Raw genomic sequence first — 23,737 nt, 5'->3', positions numbered from 1 at the left:
CTTTGGCTTGGAGGGGCAGCAAGCGCTGACTCGCCGAACGTTGAGGGCTGTCGAGGTTGACAGGTGCCACTCTGGCAGGTGTGGACACATCCCCTCTGCCTCCCCACCTGGCTGGGGAGCTGCAGGCTGATGCCTACATCAGGCAGGGCTCTGCATCACTGCACATTGTCCTGCCTCGAGCTGGAAGCTTGGAGACCCCACCAGGAGGTTAGGCCACCTTTTCGGCATTTGTTGCCAGATGTTTTCATCTTTTGCCTGTCTCACTGTACAATGTGACAGTATCCAGCCACCACGTGGCACCTTCAGCTTCATCTCGATCTCCTAGATATCTGCCCAAATCTCAGTGCTTGTTAAATTCTCTGCTTGCCCAGCCCTTTCCTCTCTACTTCCTCCATACTCATCCTCAATGCCCTAAGGAAGTCTTCCCTCCTTTCTTGCTTTTCACCATCACCAATTTTGCTCCCATTCTCTCAGATTTGTGTAGGGAAGGGAGGGAAGGGCAGAAAGGAGGAGGTGTCAAGTGTCCTCATTGCAGGGGACCCTGTGTCAGTGGAAGTTCTGCACTTCTCCAGATGCTCCTTGGCCCAGAGATCCTCCACATTCCTGCTCCTGGGAGGCAGAGACCCTGGCCAGGTACACTCAGCACTACTGCTGCATCACTCCCACCTGGCCAGGCTCCAGCCACTGTAGCTGTCTAATCCTGCACTTGAATTTTAACTTCTGTAGTCAAAGAAGTCACCAAGTTATCTGGTGTGGGTTTATACTCAGCAGCCTTGAGTAGTGACTTGGAGCCTTGAGTAACTAGAGAAGTCCCAGAGCATAGCGAGGCCTCTGAAAAGCTATTTTGGCTTCCAGGCCCTAAGACAATACCCTTGCCAGTGTCCCCTCATGCCACTAGGGTTGCAGACAAGGTGAGCATTAATGAACACTGCTTTCAAAAGCCTGCGAGGTGCTCAGCTCCCACTTGATTACCCTCAGTGGGTGTGCGGGCACCAAAGATTGCAAAACATTACCCCAATCGTTCAGAGCATCTGCTCAGACAAGAAAGATTTCTGAGCCCCTGAAAGGTCCCAGTGATTGATGCTGCAGAAATCATAGTAAAAATGAAACATCAAAATGTGTATTGCATGTACATTCCAAGTATTGTCCAGCACTAGATCAATGTAAATATATTTTTTCCCTATTAAACTTACTGTGGCAAATGTATCCTTTTAATGGAGCTTTGATGATTTACACCAACTGATGTTCTGTCCCTTTATGCTCTTCCTTTCTTATTTTCAGAACAGCAGGGAAAATTTCACTATTATAAAAAAAACCCACAGATGCTGTTATTAATTTCCTGTAAGTTTTGGAGACTAGCAGTTGTGTTTGCTTCTCTTTTGCGCTCTCGCTCTCTCTCCCAAGAACAATCAGAATAATAGAAAAATATACAATGTTGTTATGATTGCATCTTTTTTCATGCCTTGGTCTAATTTTTCTTACACTTTTGTTTATACCTTTCTGGAAGTAGAAATTCTTCTTTAAGCAAGAATCCTTACAAAGAGAAATTATAGTCATCTTACACCTAATGCATCACTGAAGAAGAAAGAGGATTTATTATCCTTCAGGTATCTTTTCACGAAGAATTTATCCCAGCAGGTGGACTCAATCTATGTGGGGTAGGTAAGCGTAAAATTTGATCCTCAGATTTTAGAGCTACTGTAAAATAGCCATTTATGTTGGTACCTTTACTAATAAGTGTTTTGATTTATACAGAAAGAGATTAAATTGAAGTTCTTCTACTTCTTGATGAAGTATACATTGGCAAATTAGGGTTAAAACTATTCTGCGGCTAGAAAGGCTTATTTCCTTACATAAAACTGTAACAAATGAAAAAAATGTTTGTCCTTTTTGTATTTCCCTTTCTTCCTCCATCCTTTCATCTTTCCTTTCCTTCCTCTTAAATTCTCTCTTGCCCTAGTTTGCACACACACTCTATTAGCTTCACATTTTTTAGATTATTATCTATGAGCAGAAATAGCTTAAATCTTTGCAATACTGGTCAAGGATAACATTCATACTCTTCACAAGAGACTCTCTCAGCTCTAATCTACTTCAATCCTAATTGCTGAATTATTAAAGCCAGAGACCCTCTTGTGCTTTGACCGTACCTACCTTTCTGCTGAAATACCAGCAGTGATGGTGGAGCTGCTGCCAGCTTTGAGCTTGCACCATGCCTGCCTTGGAGTTGCTTGGGAAGGATCAGCAATTTCAGATGAGCATGAAGTGACTCGCTTTGCATGTTTGAACCAGTTAAGGGAAAAATTGTCTGTCTTCTAAACAGTGTGTCCACTATGAGGGGACAGCACATGCAGAATATTAAGTGCTCTTCAGCTACCAAACCCCTCCCCCCCAAAAAAAAACAAACAAAAAACTTATAAGGAAAGTAGAGCTATCTACTTACCTGAGCTCTTCAATAGCATCCTCAGTGATTTGAAGGTGCCTGACAATAAATGTGACCACCTGAGGACAGTTACTGACTTTCTCATGTCCGCACAATACTCAGGTGGGCCCAGAATTGCAGCATCTGGGACTGAGTCAAACCTGTTCTTGTAACCAGAAGAGCCATTCCTAGTTCTGCTCTTGTGCGTGCACTGGAGTAAAGCACAACTGGAAAGGAAGCCAAAGAACTGAGATGGGGCAATGCTCATGTGTGCCACACTTGGCTACCTGTTCATAAAGAACATTACAAGAGCTCAGACTGTACAGCATTTCTAGGCTGCCCTATCTTCATAGTTTGCAACTAATATAAAACAACAGAGACCAGACAGTGTAATTTGTTTGCCTGATGCCTGACTTTCAGTCCCTTCTGGACCTGTTCATGGTAGCTAGAACAGCAGTGAAAGTTGTGATATCACATTAACTGTAGGCATGGAAATGAGCTTGTGTCATGGTGCTGTGGCAGAAACCGCAAGAATGTTTACACCACCCTGCTGATCTTCTCAAGTGTAAACCAAAGTTACCTTAGTCCTAGCAAAGCCAATGTGTTGATTGCAAAGGCTACTTTGAGCTGATTGTTTATATATTTATTTGCTTTTGATTAAAAAAAGAAAATAAAACATTTCTGCTGGCCTTAGCACAGAAAACACTTATTTTTTATGGAACCTATAATTTGAATCTAATTTGACCTGACAGAGTCAACTGACCATGCAGTTACTTGGCACCTGCTGAATGCCTCCCCATTAAGCCAAATTTACACTAATAAGCAGCAGTTATTACCATTCACTGTCATTAGATTAAATCAGTTACCTGAGACATCTCCCAGTAAACATAAATCTTGATAAGATACATTCCAGTTAAGAGCCAAATTCTTCTTTCTCATCCATTTTCACTGCTCCTGTCTTTAAGGTCTGGCAACCCGCCAGGCACATTGCACATGTGTCTGTTGGATGTTCGCATGCCACCTCTCTTGTTGTGGGTCCTCAGGAGAAGGAAGGATACAGCTGTTTGCCTCTGACATATGCTAACAGCAAACTGAGATGGCTTTTTGGCCACCTCATCTGTGCTGCCCTGCATATTGGGGAGTAGACCTCAGGCTTTATTTTCCCCATCCCTACTATGTGTAGGAGAAAAGTGGGATCAGTCGCAGAGCTATTTGAACCCTTCATTTTTCCATTTCCTGCATTTTTAATTTGTTCTTATTTTGAAAAGAAGTATTTTGAGTATATTTATGTTTCCAAAAATTCTGAAATGTACCTGCTTAGAGTATTGTAATACTTCATTTCATTTTTAGATTATTTTTGTATTACTTTAGGACATGCCAGAAGTAGAAATGCATAATATGATTTATACAGTTCAAAGCTGTGTGATGCTGTATTGTCACGACATGATACAATTGTTAAAATATTAACATAATTTATTTTATGGTTTATCGGTTTTAGCTTACTGTAAAAATAACTAAGTCTAACCACTACATAGTACAGTTTGAAATACTGTCTCTTCCACATGAATATGTGCCTTCGTTGGATGGTAATGACATTGTCTGACAATCTGCTTACATTTTGTTTTGAATGTGTTTCCTGTTTGCATTGAAATTAAACAATTTGGCACTTTCAGCAAGAGAATAAGTTAATGTCAAACTTTTGTTTCAACACAAAGTGGAGGCATTTTGATATAGAAAACAAATATTTAAATATGTATTATGTACCAGCTGCCTTAAATGATTTAAAAAATAAAATAGTGCAAAACATAATATAAAATAAAGTAATAGAATCTTTCAGCTATCATTAAGTTAATGTCGTATCAGAATTAGCAAGGAACAACTATGACTTAACAAAGTGACAATAAATTTTGGGGTTTTTCCCCAACACTAAGTCCTATGAGAGGAAAAAAAAAAGGAAAACATTAGTTTAGATGCAAAACTTTGTCAAAAGTGACACCACATACTCAAAAAACCCATAAGTTTTTCAAAACACTTTTTCTTCCAATTAAAGATTTCCAGGCACCTCCAAAAAGTTTCCCCTATATCCTGATCTGGATAGTTCACACAGAGGTGCAAGGAGGCTTTTTACTCTTACTCTTTACTATTATTCTTACCTTTCAATTCAGACATCCAGTGGTACAAGTCCACAGCTCTTTTTTTTCCTAGGTGGCAGTGTTGGAGTTGGCACCATCTTTCACCTTCAGTTACTCACTCATTTTTCAATGAACATACAGCTGAGAAGATTGTTCACCGGGGTGGGAGCAAGCAGCTGGAATCAAACACCCGTAAATTGGTCATGCCAGTGCAGGAGGTTTGCTGAGCCATGGTCACACTGTGACAAGGATGTGGGCTCTGTTCCCAGGAGAACTTGTCATATAGAGTCATAGAATGGTTTAGGTTGCAAGGGACCTTTAAAGATCATCTAGTCCAACCCCCCTGCAATGAGCAGGGACAGCTTTCACTAGATCATGTTGCTCAAAGCCCCATCCAATCTGACCTTGAACCCTCCTAATGATGGGGCATCCACAACTTCTCTGGGCAACCTGTTCCAGTGTCTAACCATCCTCATCATAAAAAATTTCTTCCTTATACCAAGTCTAAATCTACTCTCTCTCAGTTTAAAACCATTGCCCCTTGTCCCCTACAGGCACTGGTAAAAAGTTTTTCTCCATCTCTCTTATAAGCCCTCTTTAAGTATTGAAAGGTCGCAATAAGGTCTCCCCAGAGCCTTCTCTTCTCCAGGCTGAACAACTCCAACTCTCTCAGCCTGTCTTCATAGGAGAGGTGCTCCATCCCTCTGATCATCTTTGTGCCCCTCCTCTGGACCTGCTCCAACAGGTCCATGTCTTTCCTGTGCTGAGGGCTCCAGAGCTGGATGCAGTACTGCAGGTGGGGTCTCACCAGAGCAGAGTAGAGGGGCAGAATCATCTCCCTCGACCTGCTGGCCACGCTTCTTTTGATGCAGCCCAGGATACGGTTGGCCTTCTGGGCTGCAAGCGCACATTGTTGGCTCATGTCCAGCTTTTCATCCACCAGTATCCCCAAGTCCTTTTTTTCAGGGCTGCTCTCAATCCATTCATCTCCCAGTCTTTATTGATATTGGGGATTGCCCTGACCCAGGTGCAGGACCTTGCACTTGGTCTTGTTGAACTTCATGAGGTTCATTCACAGGGGCCCACTTCTCAAGCCTGTCAAAGTTCCTTTGGATGGCATCCCTGCCCTCAAGCAAATCAGCTACACCACTCAGCTTGGTGTCATCTGCAAATTTGCTGAGAGTGCACTCAATCCCCCTGTCCATGTCATTGATGAAGGTATTAAATAGTATTGGTCCCAGTATGGACCCTTGAGGGACACCACTCGTTCCTGTTTTCCATTTGGACATTGAGCTGTAGACTATAACTCTTTGGATTCAGCCATCCAGCAAATTCCTTATCCATCTAATCATCCATCCATCAAATCCATATCTCTCCAATTTAGAGGCAAGAATGTTGTGGGGGACCATATCAAAGGCCCTACAGAAGTCCAAGTAGATGACATCAGTAGCTCTTCCCTTGTCCACTGATGCAGTCACTCCATTCCTATGAAAGGCAGAGGAAGAACAAACTCCAAAACACCCCAAATTCTTAATCTTTGTGAATATTTGGATTTGCAGAGATGTGGGAGAGGTTTTGTCTTTTGCCCAGCGTTCCTTGGACACACTTAATGAGTTTGAGGAATTTTTTTCCATTTACCCAAGGATTTCCATGGGTTGGCCAGAGGTGCACTGGTCAGACGTGCACTAAAAAAGTACACCTCTCAGAAACATTGAACTTAATGATGTGGCATGGGCACTTTTTTCTTCCCAAGAAACTTTGATGTGAATATGGAGGCCTTAGCACATACATGTTTCTAGAGGCAGTCATCATGTTTTTTCCAAGTGACCAAGCAGTTCGAAATTACAGACTAAGCTTCTTCCCCAGTGACCCAATTAGCACACAGGACCACAGTAATCCTACAACTAAATACAGGCACCACTTGTATACACAAGTTTTAATCCTTTCAAAATTAGCAATAGTAATACCTGGCTCCAAGACAGCACATTTCATCAGATCTCTGATCACTTTACAAAGGATCAGTATCCATCTCACAGCTTTATAGATGGAGAAACAGAGGCACCGCAGGGCAAGATGACTTGCCCCAATTCACCCTCAAGGCCAGCAGCAGAGCTGGGAACAACGACGATCCAAGTCTTTCTGGTGCTAAATTTCCCACCTTCTCAAACCCAATAACCTCATTGTCATTTGTGATGAATAACCCATTATTGTAAACAATGAATGGAGCATTACAGTAACACAAATCTGTCATTTTCATATGTAGTGGATTCCTCTTAGGCTGTCATGAAGTGTCCCTTGAAAATGTCCTTTTTTTACCCAAATGTGTACCGAGGGTTAAAATTCTTTGTATGTAGTTGTTTATTTTTAGATATCATCTCTATTGGTTGTTAGTGAATGCTTAACTTTCACAGGGGGTCAGAAAAGGTCATCACTATAGAAAAGCTTTGTATAAACTAACAACTCTGCCTCGGTCTCTTATTTAAAGGGAATAATATATTGCATGAAAAAAAAATATGCCGAAAGTGTTCTATTGCAAAAAGAGATGACAAATCTATTTTTATTCAAGCCTGCAGCATGCCATAAAAATTTTATTTTTTGAATATGCTGAATGACATACACCCATAGACATACCAGATAATTTACACAGTATGTAATGGGAGTGATAATGATCTTACATCCTCAGAAAAAAAAGCTTTGTTAAAGCAAAGTTAAGCTCATGCATATATCACAATTAAACAAAAAAAACCCACGCTGGTTCTAAAAAGAAAACATTGGCATGCATGGAAATTTCCTGTTAATGCTGAATTCAAATTTTTAAAATATGAAGGTCAGGAAGTTCATTCTTTAGGTTCCGCAATCAACAACAATCCCTTCCTACCCAGCATCTCTCTCCACCAGCCATTTAGCTCACAGTAGACAAAGGACATGACATAACTTGGCTTTGCAAATCTAGGGTATCACAATCACGCATGAACTTGATTTCTATAATTGCCTGCTTGTTTTTTGTTACCTGAGATTCCTAGAATCCCACCAACAGAATTTCTTGAACTGCTGTGGGATGGAAAGCCATTTCCTTAGCATGTCCTCTCCCAGCATGTTTGGAGAAGGACTTTCCAACTATCTTTAGCAAGGAAGTGGAAATGCCATTTGTGAATCAAGCTCATTTGAGACCCACAGGTCCTGGGTCTCTTCTTCTAGAAAAGGACCCTTCAGGATCCTGGACTGATCTGGAGCCCCCTACTCTCTTCACTTCTTCTGTATGTGTATGTTGAGCTTTCTAGATAATTTTGGATCATGAGTCCAAAGGCTTCTTTTAAGTTTTCAAATTACCTGCTCAGCTTTCTGTGCGCACTGTGGCTGTATGTACTGACATTCTGAAGGATAAAAGGTGAAGTATTAGTAGCATCTTCTGTCAAGACAGCAACTAAAATATGAATACACTTTTGTGGCCTTCGTGTGATGTAAAGCAGGAGAGAATCTGGTTCTGTGATCTGGCTGATGATTATTTGGAGTAAGTGAAAAAAAAACATGCTGGTTCAGGATTAGGCAATCCCAGGAGTTCAGAGTCTTTATATTTGCAGGTTTAATACTGTTTTGCTTGTTCAGTGCATTGCTTTTGAAGAGGCTTGAATGATTAACAAATTCACCTTATGAGATGTTTGGCCGAGCAGTGCTATGTCAGCTTGGAAGGAGCAGGGACAAAGGCACTGAAAGTCAAATCAAGGAGAGTATTTGCTATGGGGTGTCATTTGCATTAGAGTTACTTGGATAGAAGGAACTTCTGGAATCATATCCAGTCCTATTCTAGCCCCTCAGGTTCCCCATTCAGAAGTGTTTCATACAGCTGCAGCTATCTGCTTTTGAGAGTAATCAGACAATTTTGGACATAGTTGGACCAAGTCATTTTCTATGGTTTGTTTTTCTGAACTAGAGCGCATGAAATGTATATAGCTTACAAGAAAGCGTGTTGTTCAGAGTTCCCTTTAAGGTGGTGGTAGGGGAACAAACAAACCTTGTCAGTGCTGAGTTTTTTAAAACACTTAGATTTAATTGACAAAAAAGAAGTTATTTTTAAATGTTGCCTTTTGTGAAATCTCTAGTTTTCCTTCAAGCTGTGTCAAGTGGCATAATAAAGTTGCCACAGACATGAGAGGTTGTAGCAATTTCCCCCAGCTTTTCTTTTCCTTTGTATAGCAGCCCTGGGTGCTGTTAGTTGTGCTCATTTTGTAGCAAAGCTTCTTGCAGTGGGAGGGAAATGGTGGGAGAGCACTTGTGGAACGAGAAAATTAAAATAACAATGGAGTCGTGTTGTGCGGTGCAGCCTTCTGCCACTGACTCAGCATGTTCGTGTACATGTGGGCGATGGTCCATATGACTTGTACTGACCTAGTTGACTCAATCAAAGAATTGGAAATAAAATGTTACTACCAACTTTGGGACTTCAAGGGGTATTAAAAGTCTCTACCAGGGTCTTGTGCACATTGGGCTGGAAAAGGAAATAAATAAATATAGAACTGGACTGTGAAAGAGGGATTGGAGAGAGAACTGCGGAATAATCAGGAATGCTGCTTAGTATTTCTCATTTAATAAACAGACACGCTTGTCCTAGAGAAAACTGCTTAGAACTCATAATTTTAGCATGGTTCAATGTGTGAAATTTTTCACCAAGGAATAAGTTCTTCAGTTGCCTTAAACTTAGCAGAAAATATGGGGCAATGGATACCTCTTCTCCATACCAATTAGCAGCAGAAAAAAGTCAGGCAGGGCATCTGGGATGCTGGGGCAGTCAAGAGAGGACATAGTATTAACAAAAGGCAATGAGACGAGCACATGATATAAGAAAAATCCTCTGACAGTTTGAAACATGTTGAAGGAAAGCACTGGGAGACTAGGGCTTTTTGGGATAGTCGTCTTATCCTGCCTCCCTTAGCATCCTGTCTTCGTCCCTTTCAGATCCTGTCTCACTCCTCTCTGCCTCGTTCTGTTCTTCCCCCGTCAGAGTGCTATGTTGGTCTGACCTTAGCAGGAGGCACAGAGAGAGGAGAGGAAGGGAGTTTGTCCTGTTCTTTCCATCCATCTGTCTCCTGTAGTCTAGGGAAACCCACAGTCCAATGCACTGCAACAAACCTTAGCTGGATTGGGAAAAAAGATGGAAAAAACGCTGTCCCAAGTGTCCCAAAATAAGTGTGGGTTGTCATGGCCATGTCTCGTAGTGCTGGTGGAGTGGTGCTTGCCAGCTCTCCCACATGTACATGTTTGGGGTAGTGGGAAAGAGGGAAGAAGGCAGGAGGAGGAGGCATAGCAATAGCCACAAGCTTCCCATCAGCTTTTGCTCCTATGCAGCATACCTGTGGTGGATAGAAAGGCTGGGCCATAGCTGGAGTCATGTGGATAACTAGGCATTTCAGCTCTACTAAGTGCTGCCACATTAAGACCTGTCCTCCACATGCCTTTGTTAGCAGCCAGCTTCCCTTCCTCACCTCTATGAGCAATAGGCCAGCCAAGGCCTGCTGGGTGATTGCACATCGGTGGGTGAGGACTGAAATCTTACATTATTGCATAGGGTAGTAGTTACCCAGAAAAGAAATTTCCTTATTCCACCTCTCTCCTAAAACTTCCTAGCTTACCTTGAGAAAACTGTCTATAGAAGCGTACACAGTATATACCTGCCTCTGTCCTTGTTCAGAGAGGATGTGTAAGGGAGGACGTGGGATGTGTGGGAAAAGGACAACATCAGTATGACTTTATCAGCATGACTTTAAAGGGAACAAATTTGGATTAAATACAAAAGTGATTTGGGTAAGGGAGAAATGAACCTTTCAGCAAACTTAGACTCTTTTTAGCTGCACTTAGACTCAGTTCTGAGCTTTGGCTTGGACACCTGAAAGCACAGAGAGATAGGTTTGTACTGAGTTATATTTGTAAGGTTTTTATTGCAGCTACCAGGATTAGATGTTACTTTTTTTTAAAAAAAAAGGAAAAGACAAACATTGTGGAAGTCACTAGGCTTCTAAGGAAGTGCAGCTACTGAAATACAGTTATCAGCAGGTTGCATGTTTTGATTTGGTCTGAATAAGATAGGTGCATGAAAAAATAATTGCGATTTACAGATTTCTCCGCAGTTTGCCTGTTTTGAAAGGTTGACTCATGCCCAGCAGATTAGATTGGTTTGGAATAATCACCCTGAAAAGAATATGTTGCATCTTTAAATGGTCTCCCTTTGAAGCAACACTGTACAACACACAGGGTGGAACTGAACTAACTGTTCATTCTGAGTATGTCTTGATTAAATGTATCCTTTAGTTCTGTGGATGAATGACCCAAAGCAGGCCATTTCTCTTCATACTAATTATTGTTAAGCTTCCCTTCTTTGCAAGTATATTCAGTCTTGATTTTGCTTCACTGAGATGACTGCTATGAGGGAGCATTTGATATCTACAACTCTAAATTGGGCTATCAAAGGCTCAGGCTATTGCTTTTGTTCTCTGAATGGAAAACAACACATTTAAAGCTGACCTAATATGCTGTAACAGACACACCCTTTCTTCTTCTGCTGTCCCATATAAAATAGATTATTACTACATACACGTACTTCAGACTTTTATACACCCTTAGATCCTTCCAGCTGTTCCCTGGCTTCCATCCTTACCTACATTCTTCCCCTCTGTGTTGGGTGGCCAAACAATTGCATTTATTTTACAATTTTTCTGTTGCAATGGACGATTCCTGGACAGAAACCCCAGAGACTATAAACAGGGCCTCCAGGACTAAATGAACCGGTTTCGCATATGGCTGAGAGCTCAAACCTTGCCAATTACCATCCCCTACAGATCTCAGCAGGGCTTTCAAGTCACCAGCGAGTTCCATTCTCTCTCATCCCACTTTTAATATCGTCATTCTTGGAGATATCTTCATTGGCTCTGAAAATACCTGTGGTCTGTTTCTATTAACATGAGCTTTCCACCAGGTCTCCTCTTGTGTATTTGGCATGGCAGAAATGTAATGAGGCATTTGAATTTGATTTTGAATTTGGCAGAATAGTTGAAGAGGATTTTTCCCCCCATTGTACGATACAGAAATGAAAATATGTCCCTTTTACTGCTGCTTGTAAACTGGCTTTCCATTAAAATCAGAGCCACTCTAACTTGAGAAGACCTAGGAATTTAGAGAAGAGCAGTTGTGTAGAGACAGTCTTGAAAGAGAGAAGGATCCCTGCTTGGGACCCAAAACATTTGGTGAAGTTAGAGCCTGGAGGTGGAAGAAGTACATGTTTGCAGTCTGAACCCCCAGGCATGACAGAGTAATTGTGGCAAATTCAAATCCTATATTCAAGGGATTTCTTAGAAAGCAAGGCAGACTGACCTGGTCTGGGTAAGATTTGCCCCCTACACCATGGTGACTTTTAATCTAAATATTCAAGGAGACCCATAATAATGCCAGCCTAAAAGCTTCATATCCTGATTGTCTTTTAAAGGAAAGAAACTTGTGAGACATTTTTCTAAGACAAGATTCACCATTTGTGCTGGAAGGTGAGAGCTGACCTCTGGATGCTAGAAACTTCGCCCACAGATAACATGCATATTGTATTTGCCCACGAACAGGTTTTCCCTGTTTGGAAAAAAATCTTTTATATCTCAGTATTTTCTGCATTTATAAAGTTCTTTTGTTAATGAAAAAGCTTTAGCAGGGGTTCACATACTCTTAGAGTAAACACTCAGTGAAAGTGAGGACCAGAGGTGTACGCTTCTATGAAGCTGCCCTCTTCAGTTTTCACTTTATCAAATAAATTAAAGGTGCTTCATCTATACTTATAAGTACATCATTACTTCTAAGTGCTATATTATTATTATCGAAGTGTTCTTACACTGTCACAGAAAGACCTTGACATGCTGTAAATAACTTTGCCTCTCGCTTTGATACTACATAGACTCCTGCAATTGTGTTTATTGTCTGCAGGCATTATGGATGCCTAATATGAAAGAACTGGAGAGCTCACACTCAAAATGAATGGATATACATTCTCTTTCTATTCAAGCTGATTCTCTACCTCGGGGAATGTTTGATACATCATCTTGGGCTTTGGGACTGAAAAGGCTGAAAGGGAAAGAAAAAAACCTCCATACGCTGACTCTTTCAGAGCTTATTTTTCTTCACCACCCTTCAGTAAATGAAGGAGAGGTAAAGCATTATGGAGGTAGCAGTGGCTGAACTTCAACAGCTTCTTAGGTACAGGGCAGATGCTTAATTATGAGCTCACGTGAAACTTTCTGATCACTGATCTTGTGCTAAACACTCATAAGATTCCTGGTAGCTGCTGTCCTGAGCTGGCCAAGGCAGCCTGCAAAACGAACTATCATAGTAATTTAGTATTTCGATACCCAGACCAGAGGAAACAAACAAACATCATAAATAAAATCCACCACAATAAATGACCCAACAGAAGGTCAAACTGCCAAGATACATTAAAGACCAAATTTTAATCTGTGGATTGAGTGTCTATAACTCTAGCAAGACAAAATCTGTGACAGCAGAAGAGAAAATGCTCGTAGGCATGAGAATCTGGCTAGGGAACAAAATAACGGACAAATCCATAACCTCAGCACCTTTCAGAAAGGCTTGAAAATTTTACTTGGCCAAAGAGCCTCTTCCTATCATTGAAACTTTCATCTGTTCACAGACCTGCAGCCAGAGACTTGATGGAGCCTGTAAGAGCCCTTATTGTATTGCATGTTGTTTGCAAATCACTCAGACATGGGGGAGAACAATGACAATATAAAATCCCTAGAAAGAGAGTTTGTGTTATTGCCAGCAACAATAAAAATTTTTACAAGAGATCCTATAATAATCTGTAAATTATAATGGAACTGTTTTCCAGCTATTGAAAAATCAGACGTATCTACAAGGTGACACAAAATCCTTGCACCTATTTCTTTCACCAACTATCTCTTCCTAGATTTTCTATTTTCTGATTTTCTATAACCATCCCCATATTTTTAGCTTCCATATAAACCAGCCATTGACAGAGAAAAAGACTGAAAATATCGATAGCATTAGACATAAGAGAAATATCCATTCTGGCTTTATATATAAAGCCATCCTCCTCACTACATCAAGAAAAGGATAGATGTACAACTGGCAATGATAAAAAAACCCAAATGTATATATAGAGAATATGAAAGAAATTGCTTAGAGTGACTTCTAGCTACCAGCTCTAGAATAACTTTCCAGTATAAGAATCATGGGCAAAACCTCCAGGCAATTAGTTTTGTAATGCAGCTTGATACATACAAGAAGGGGATTCTACAGCTTCACTGCTTGTAGCTGGGGGCCTGCTGATGACCTGCAGGGTCCCTTCCAGTGCTGTATCCTAATTTGCAACTAGGTTTGTTTCTGCTCTGATAGCAGAGCCAACCCAGGGCTCAAAAAGTTGGCTGGTTCAGATCTGCTTTCCTTTATCAAACAATGGTTGCAGAATCTTTGTTATTGCTGAGATGTGGGCCAGAAAGAAATCCCCTTAGGAAGAAGAAAAATGCCACTGTGCTTTCACTTCTGTTTTACTTACTGTCTCTGTGGGTCAAAGCTACTCCTAGAATCCCCACTATTTAAATGTATTGATCTATTAGATCATGTGTTGGATTGAAATTTAACTAACATACCTATTTTAATCCCTGTGTATCCAGCTTTAAATGCTGTGCCCATCACAAGAGTATCTGCACACTTTGGTAACTGAGTTGCAAGCTAGAAATCATAATAAAAAATGCTGACTTTCAACTGTCGCTCGAAAAGGTGCCAGCAGTTTATTAGGATGTTTGCCTGAAGAAAATCTGAGTGACATCATTAGAATTCGGTGGCTCTCCTAGCTATTAATGTAGAGAACCAAACTGTATTTTTATGTGAATAGATGATCATTTGCTTTTGAAAGTAAATACACTTGAGCTGCACTGAAAGTAGCCAGAGTTTATGGTTACATCAGACAGAAAAAAATTTATGCTGCTCAGAAGTATACTGATCACAATAAATAAATATCTAAAATATTGGCTTTTCAGAGCCAAAAGTTTAATTCTGTACATTAATGAGTTACAAATCCATGTTCCAAAAGATTGTAATAACTTCCTCTGTAATGCCTGCTAGGGTTGTGGTGGGTTTTTTCAAGGGATTGAATGGGGTAGAGTGCAACCCTCTGCATGGCCTTCATAGGTCTATGGAAAATAATTTTAAATTTCAATAGCAATGCACATTATATGATCACCACCACCTAGGCAATGACATTAGTTGCCATAGTAACCTCAGGTTGCATCATTAAGAATTTTAGATGTTGACAGTTGGGAAGCATAGCTTGAAACACTGGGAGAAGAGCAGGAAAGAGGCAGGCTTGAGAGAAGCATACAAAGCAATCAGAGGGCTGAGTGCTTTCTGTTGTGCCAAGACAGGCTGGGGGAGCAATGGAAGAAACCGATGGCATGGATATATCAAGTGGCTTTTCTGTTTTCCTCCCAGATCATTGAAACAGAGGGGAAAAAAACCTGTTCTCCAGCTTTCTTATGTCTCCCTTTTTCTAGTCAGAAAGAAGGGCAACATACCCATTTGAAACTGGGTACTGATGATCTCCTTTCACATTTTAGACAAGCTAGAAGTGCATGTGGCTGGCTGGGGAATCACATCTGGCTTCTCTGGAAATGGTGGTGTTTCTAGGAACTTGGTTATTCTGAGTCCCAGTTCGTTTGCACTGGTGTTGCTATGCTGATTCTGATTACTAATGCATTATACTCTCTGTTAACCAGGGCATTTAGACCACTGCCTTTGCCACAGCTTAAGGTGGCCTTGTAAGTGTCGAGAATATCCAACTGTCATTTATAATATGCCTTCTCTCCATCAAATCCCTCTTCAGCTACTAAATCGAATATTCACATGGGCAACACAGCTTTTAGAAGTACTTTCCATGTAAATTAAAAGTCAACAAACCCAAATTTTGTCCCAAGAATGAGTGATTTCTATTCAGTAAGACGTATTCCTGTTTGATCCCTCCTTCTGTAACCCTGCTTTTCCCAGTGGATTCGTGGTGAAAATGGTGGAATGCTGAGATGAGAGCCAGAGGGAGGTGAATGAGGAGCTCATATTGCAGTGTTCAGATGCTTATGCCACCCAGTCCCTCCTGGCTTTTTTACCTTAAAACTCAGTAGCCGTTGCTAACAGGCTGGCTTTGGAAAAGGATGCTGGAACTTGAGTATTTGTCCAGGAAAGTACTCTGGAAACCCCTGAAGGATGTCAAGTGCGGCAGGAAAGTTCCATGTTTTCATTCTTTAGTTATTTTACAAACATGAATGCAATTGTATTTGAATGCTATAAACACGTGAAGGAAAATTTAAGTTCCAAACAGAATTTCTGGATGAAGTATGAACAGCTCTCATAGTTTCCCAGGGCACGTCATACACAACCTAATTTCATTCTTCCTTTCTTCTTTTTTTGTCTTTCTGCGTCTTTCTTTCTATCTATGTTCCAAATATCTGGCTATAGTGCATCCTGGTGAGTAGGAACCTCTCATCTAACCTACTTCTAAAGCTTTCCATATGACAAGGAAGGGACAGCAATATCAACAGGTTAAAAATCCCAGGCTCCACAACTGCACTGGCTATAATGAAATATCTAGTACTCAAAATGTATCAATAAAATGTCTTCCATAAAGTTTCCTGATGCAGCCTTATCTTCTGTATCAGAGGATGAAGTGCCCTATGTTGTGAAGAGATGGTTTCGGTGCAGATGTCAGGCTCCCATGCCCTGTTCCCAGCTCACAGTAGAGGCAGGGCTCCCTAAGTGCATCAGTGTCTGTGTGTCTTCAGGAAGGTTTTGACACTATTCCAGCCTTGCTCAGAGCTGGCTCTAGCCCATTAATTTAGAACTAGAGTTAAGCGTTCTTTGGTCTTGCCTTGAGTTAAACAGTGCTCACATTCTTTTACCAATGCCCATAAAAATTGGACACTTCTGCTAAAGGTTTATGGCAAAAGACAGACCCTCTCCTGAGATGTCTGCACAAGTGTTTCCTGTAACCGGCACTAGTCATTTCTAGTCCTACACAGCTGAAATCACACTTTATTTTGATGCTTTAGGAATATAAAATACAAATTTCCACCCATGATTTATCACTAATTTGGGATATAAGAATCTAAATGGGACATTAGACAAGCATATTAGTGCAAAGCCTAGCTGCTATGAAATGGCTATTAGAGATTACCTTTAAAAATATATTTTACAGCAGATATGCTCATCATGTTGTTGAATAATCAATGGCTGCACCTCTGTGTTAAATTTATTAGCATATCTACAAGATACAAGTGCATTTTCATTGTAGAAAAATGTACTGGATGCCTATTTTCAAATTAAGAATAATCACATGGTGAGATATATTAAGCAAAACGGAATTGATAGTAGCACTGATGTGTCGCATTGCTATTGGATTTTGCATTAGAAAGTATATTTCTTTGCTGTTGTTTTTTTTAAACACACTAAATTGGCTCACAAGCATATGCATTTCTATGAGTCCTAATAGAAGAAAAAAATCTCCCCCAGTCAGAAGTAATTCTTGACTTTGGGGTATTTGTAAATAAACTATACACAATTGAATCAGAAAATCAGGAATTTCATGCTATTCCTACCAGACAAACATGTATTGTGACTAAGTCAACATATTCTACCGTAGGCACAAATGTGCAAGTTCACTTTAATAATTGAGGACTTAGATGAAATTGTTCAGATTAAAGGCTAAAGAATAAAACAATCCTATCAATTGTTTGTTGTTAATAATGGTTAAAGTTTAGGCTGGAAATGTAATATACAGAATGAAGATGTTTCTCCTCAGATTCTGCTTCAAAACTCTACCAGTCTCTGGCAGTAGAGTGGCTACGAAGAATGGCCGCAGCAGCGTGTCTCATGTCCTGGTCCAGCAACCCGCTAGGCTATGCACGGCATCTCTCTGTGAGATCTCCAAGCCTCTCATGTCCAGGAAATGGATAGCGTGACTCACATGCCAGCACTGTCCTAAGACATGGTTCACAACACCCATATCCAAAGACCAGTGTGAACGTGGTCCTTCAGCTGGACATGTTGAGCCCACTGCACAGGCACATGGTTTACACCACATCGTGGACCCCTGACAAAGCAGGTCTCTGGACCTGGGTCCCGTGGATCCATCCATTTAACAGCCTGGCCTTTGTGTCTAAATTGCCTTGGAGGATGGGCAAGAACATGTCCTATCTGGTCTCTTTGAGCGACTAGCCCAAGGAAGTATCCTAGAAGGACTCCTAGATACATTTCCAGATGAATAGGCAGGAGGTTTCCCAAAGGGCTTAGTAAGCAAGGTCTTTTTGATATGTGGAGATGCAATCAACAGTGGATGGTCTATATATCAGTGTTTTCTCTTTTTTCAGTTTTGTTGTAAGGCAGTGGTTCTTTGAGGAAGTGTGGACTAGACTTCAGGGTTCGCTCCTTGACAGCAACCTCTCTCTCTTACTGCTTGCATTTGACAACAGAAAAGCAGCCACAAAATAGTGGGTTGTGGGGTGGGTTTTTTTTGGGGGGAGAGGATGTATTACAACATGTATGTTAGGGGCTATTCATAGGAGCTCTAAGACACGTAAGAACAGTCTCTTGGAATTACTGCATCCCTTCCAGAACTCTTTGTACATGTTTCCTACTTGTTGTTCAGACTGAAGCAATCTTTCTTTGGTATTTGTACAGCACCTAGCATAATGAGAGCTCACCTCATGGACTATGACCCTAAGTCTATGGGCATGTAACTCAAGGACACATTGATCCTTGAGTTGAGGTTCATGTACAGTGATATCACCTGCACTATTTCCATTTCAGGAACCATGTCCAGACAGGCTGAAGGCACTTCAGCTGGAAGAACTCTCTGCTTCTCAGCACCATATAATGCCTATCATGACATTTTCTACAGTGGTGTCAAGCTGATCTTCTAGGTATCATGAACAGTCCTTGAACCAACTGAGAGCATTCAAAGGACACCATGAGGTAGTAGAGAATGCAGCTAACTCCTTGTGGGTACTGTGGTTACTGAGATAATGCTGGATACAGGGTATCAGCAGGAGCCAAGTACTACTGGCAATGATATGTGTCGTTTGTCTGACCCATGGATGTCAGCATCACTGAGTGGGAGGAGGGTATCCACATATCTCAAGGAACAGAGATATTGCAGAAGACAGAAGCCTCATGCACACACATCTACTGTGGCTGACATGAGTGCCAAGATCATGGGGAGTGACAAGTGAGAGCAGGGAGTGTGAATGGTGACCCACACAATTAGGCTGAAAATCAGGAAGCTCTTGTAGGGGAACAACATGTGAAGCTGTGCCCCATCAATGCTGTGGCACAGCAGGCACAATTGGGCGTGATGTTCTTCTGAAATCTGAGATGACATTTGGGGTAATGTGAATGATGCAGGAGAATGATGGCCTCCCAGACCTTTTTTGCCAATACCAAACTGGCAGTGTGGATGGTCTGGCAAGAAGCAATCATTGGGAGTGACCTAAAGGAGAAGTATAGAGATACCACTAGCAACTGAGTTCTCTGAACAGACTCGGTGTTGGGCCCTGACACAGGAACTGGAGAACTGGTTCAGCACTCTATTGCGGAGGGCCAGAGAAAAAACGCAGGGGTGGGAGAACAGATGCCATCTGAGGTGTAGGGCTGACCCTGTTAGATACAGGCATTCCTGAAACCGTCTCAAGCTGTTCCAGGCAGGAGAGCTCTGTACTTGGCTCTGCCTTAGGAACACAGTTCAGTTCTCACACTATTTTTTTTTTAGTCCGTTAATGAAAGTGCTTTCCTAGGGTGCAAAAAGTACAAGGCAACAGGACATAATAACATGTATTAGCAGTCTCTGATATTAATAGTACAGATTGTCACATGATATGACAGTGATTAAAGTGGGCATGGATGCAGGTCTCCCTTTCTTCTGGGAGGCACTGTTCCCCTTTGCAAACAGAAAATAAACACAGCCCTTCCAGAGCATAAATGCCAATAACTGTGAAATTTTGATTAAATAATAGATATGTGTTCAGAAGCACTTTTTATAGTATGTGATTAAGAAAGATAACTAGACATCCTTACAGCTATAATGATAATAATTACCACAACACATAAAGTGTAGAATATGACACTGGAAAGGCCACTATTAACCTTTCCAAGGGTTATTTTTTGGTGTGTTTTTGACACTATGGACAGCAGTGTTCAGAGAACTAAATAAAACTATAGCTGTGACAGTTCTTTCCAGCCGTTCTCTAGTACGTTAAAGAGGAGGTGCAGAGGGGAGTGAAATATCTTCTATTCAAAACAGATGTTTGTTTAACATCAAACATCTGGGTATTATTAGAAAGACTGTTTTGCTAAGATTTCTGCAACTCTTGGTAATTCAGAAAACTGACAACAGTGCGTCCCTGATTAAAATTAGGCTATAAGTAACAGCTCCATTCCCCAGACCAAAGGCTTTTTTACTCCTAGCAAGCAAATTTCATGTCTCTGAAGTGTGATGCCACGTTGTCCAGCAGATCACATACATTATCAGATAATGCTAATTTGTGAATTCCATGTTATGACATCTCTGTGCCTTGCAGCTCTAGTAGAGAATTATGACCATACATGATTGATCATAAAAACTGACCTGCTATTTTAGATTTTACCAGAATTACTTGGTGTGGAAGGGCTGGGTAAATAGGTTGGGGAAGGCAGAAAAGATTGGCTGTGATGGCATCAGGTTTTCCAATAACAGAAGCAAGAATGGGTAAATTCCAGGAGTCTAAACATGAGACAAAGCAGAACATGTGAATACAGTGAATAGGTAATATTGGTACAGATCACCTTAAAGATTCCTGTGACTGAAAAAGAGAGAGCTGGCTCTGGAGCTTTGTAATCCACCTGTAATAGAGGCTGGCCTCTGTAAATCAGTCAAGCTTGCAAACATGCTGCTGATGTTCAGTTCTGCTTTTTATATGATAAAAAAGTCCCTATTAGTCAGAGTCTTCACAGCTGCAAAAATAATTTTGTAAGAAGGTGAGAAGATGTCATTATTTTAAATGATGGCATTGCAATGTGATACATGGTGTGAAAGAAGGCTGTAAATGCTGGGTCAGTCCTCTCTGCAGTGTCCTGCAAATAACACAAGCAACCCAGTAGTCCAAGCTGCTCAGGATAGTATTTTTAAACACATTAATTAAATCAAATTGAAGTAAATTCAGCTAAGCCAAGATTTCTTCAACAATTTATTATTGAAAACACAATTAGCTGGAGGCATTTGGAGAAGTTTTGTGAAATCAAAGTCTGCTCCGCAACTGAGAGTAAGTTTTCAAGCCATCAACTCATTAATAGCAGAAAATGGATGTGCTGCTGCAAGGCACCAAATCAGAAGTAAAAATATGGAATTTGTTACTGTGACTTCAAGAACAAATTCTAAATGTTAGAAATATTTCCAAGCTGCTGTCAGTAATGCCCCAACTTCATTCTTAAAATTGAAACTCAGACCCCTTATACCCAAAACTATTGGTCTTTGGGGCAGATTAAGCACCTAATGGGTACAGCTATTGGGTTGAAATCTCTTTTGGCAATGGAGTTATCCTGATTTTTCAGGATCATTTTCCTGACTCTCATTTCTCTCAATTTTACTATCATTTCTCAAGTTACTCACTTTCTGCATTGTGCTGGATGCCTCAAAAATAACTGTTACTGGAACAAGGGCATGTTAGCCAAACTCGAGCCATAAGAAAGAAACCTGCTGCTCTCATCCATGCCACCCTGGGAACCACGTACTCTGGCATCACGACTTCTCTGTGAAAGGAGCTGAGAGTTCAGTCCACAATAGCTGCTAAAAGGAGCAAATAGCAGAGGCAGCAAAATGTCCTTTGACCAGCAGAGCAGGGCCTGACACTCTCTGCAGGAGAGAGTAGCTGCATAGGCACAAAGGAAAAGCAATTTTGCATTGAACATCTGTGGGTAGCGAGGATTCCCATGTTAACCATTCCCACGTTAAGTCTGTAAGAGTGCCCCAAATATCCATGGTTCCATGCAACGTTTGTCCTAATAGGAAGAAAATTTAAACCCAACTGACCCATTAGGATCTGAACCTCACTGTGCAGAAACATAGCAGGAGTCCATCCCTGTCCACCCCAGGATTCGTATGTAATGTACGTAATGTACGTAATGACTTTCACTGACTTGATGTCAAAAGCCATTTGAAGTGTATGCTGTCACAAGTTTGAACTAGACTTCATCTGCATGTTCAAAAGAGTCTTGGGGTAAAGAATCATATTTCCCCTGCTCATATACAGTTCCCATTGATGTGGGCTGTTTGTAAACTGAAAGTAAAAATTCACTTTGTGTTCTGTCTGCAGAAAAAGCTGGCTTTCCATTAAGATGCCATTCAGATGTTCACACATCTGAGTTTGTTCAGAAAGAGGACTTAGGATTCTCTGATTCAGCTAGAGGCATGTAGACAGACTAGATTTCATCCTGCCCAGTCCAAGCTGTCAAATATAAGCCAAAGTCCACATTGACCACATAGTGTGTATCACATAGGGTCCAGGCTAGTAAGTTCACCTGAGCATTAGCTGAGAGGAGCAGCATATTTTCCCTTGAACGTGCTGACTTAGCAAGAGAGCTATGTAATTTCTGAAACACAATTTTTTTACATCCATAAAGCAATGATCATCCGTGTAGACATGGATCCTACTTCATTTAAGGTTATGAATTGTCATCTGTGCTGCTTCCGCTCCTGTATTACATTGAAAGTAGAGGTAACAGGATTAACGAATTTTGCCTTCCCACCCTCAGATGCATTTAAGTGAATCAATCCAAAAGAGAAAATGTTCAGTACTTTATTTTAATTCCTACTGACTTTCACTGTTCTTTGCTTTCAGAATAGATTTAGAGATGCTAATGTAATTCAAGGAAATCATATGACTGCCTCCAATGACTTCGAGTAGGAAGTACTAGAAATCTCAGGCAGGCCCTGATAAGGCTACATGTATTTCATTATTTTGTTGATGCACTAAGTTCTGTTACTAAACCGCAGCTTAGCTCCAGCTCTGGCGTCATGGCATTGCAGGTCTTATCTTAGTCTGATTTGCCAAGGAAAGTAGAGTTATGGTGTTCTCCAAATTTGTGTGTGTGTGTGCTCATTTCTCTTTGTAACGTTGGAACTCAGTGGCCAGTTTCAAGAAAAATTACCTAAGAGATCCTATCAAATATACTAACTTTCAATGAGTTTTGTGGAAATAGTTCATCAGATGGAGGACTGAAACTCACATTAGTGCCCTACTATGGAAAAGGATGCAAACTGATCTCACTGGCATCATTAGACATGAGCAAATCCAAATCAGTTAGAGACATTTCAGAAGTCATTGGCGGAGAAGCTTCAATCAAAGCTCGTATCTCATTAGTCTGGGACAACTAAAGTTGAAGACACAAGGCCAGGACAGCAGCATTCAAATTCTGCTGCTCTCTGAGTTGCTTGGCATTTGTCAACCAGAAGTTTCTAGGCTTCTTGAGTTTAGAGGGAAATTTTCAAAATTATAAAGAGTCACCAGAGATGACTGGCAACTGGTGAGGTTCAACACTTAAAGCTGGCCACATTCTGCCTGTAAAGCTACACAGCCATACAAAGAAATTGTGTGAATTTTCTGGGCTTCCTCTTTTTTCCAGATTTCAGTTAAACATGCTTATACCTTAGGTGACAAAAGGAAACCAAGTAAAAATAGTGTCTTGACTTATGAGAACAGGACTATATCCTACCTTTTAAAAAACTGAAACAAACTGGGGAAAGCACATAGAAAACAAAAATGAAAAATGGCACAAGATTTGGCAACCAGCTTTTGTGATGAAAAGGTAAGGAAATTGACCTTGCTTAGAGAGTGCAAAGGAGATGGAAGAGCGGTTTCTAGACGTGGGAAGAGATAATAAAAAGACCATTAATCCATGAAGTCACAACAAAAAATAACAACTACAAGCAAATGATACGTTGCTTTGAACACAGCGTAATCATACCCTGCACAAATCCCTTTGTGTCATGCTTCACTGGCAACTCTGAAAACAACAAAAACAAAAAAAACAGACGAAACTTTTGTCCCAAGCTTGGTTATTGTTAATACTTCTCTGTCCTAGTCCCTTGCTCACTCGCCCA

This window comes from Ciconia boyciana, chromosome 6 (assembly GCF_034638445.1).
Source record: "Ciconia boyciana chromosome 6, ASM3463844v1, whole genome shotgun sequence".
Taxonomy (NCBI): Eukaryota; Metazoa; Chordata; class Aves; order Ciconiiformes; family Ciconiidae; genus Ciconia; species Ciconia boyciana.
This window is presented reverse-complemented; position numbering follows the sequence as displayed.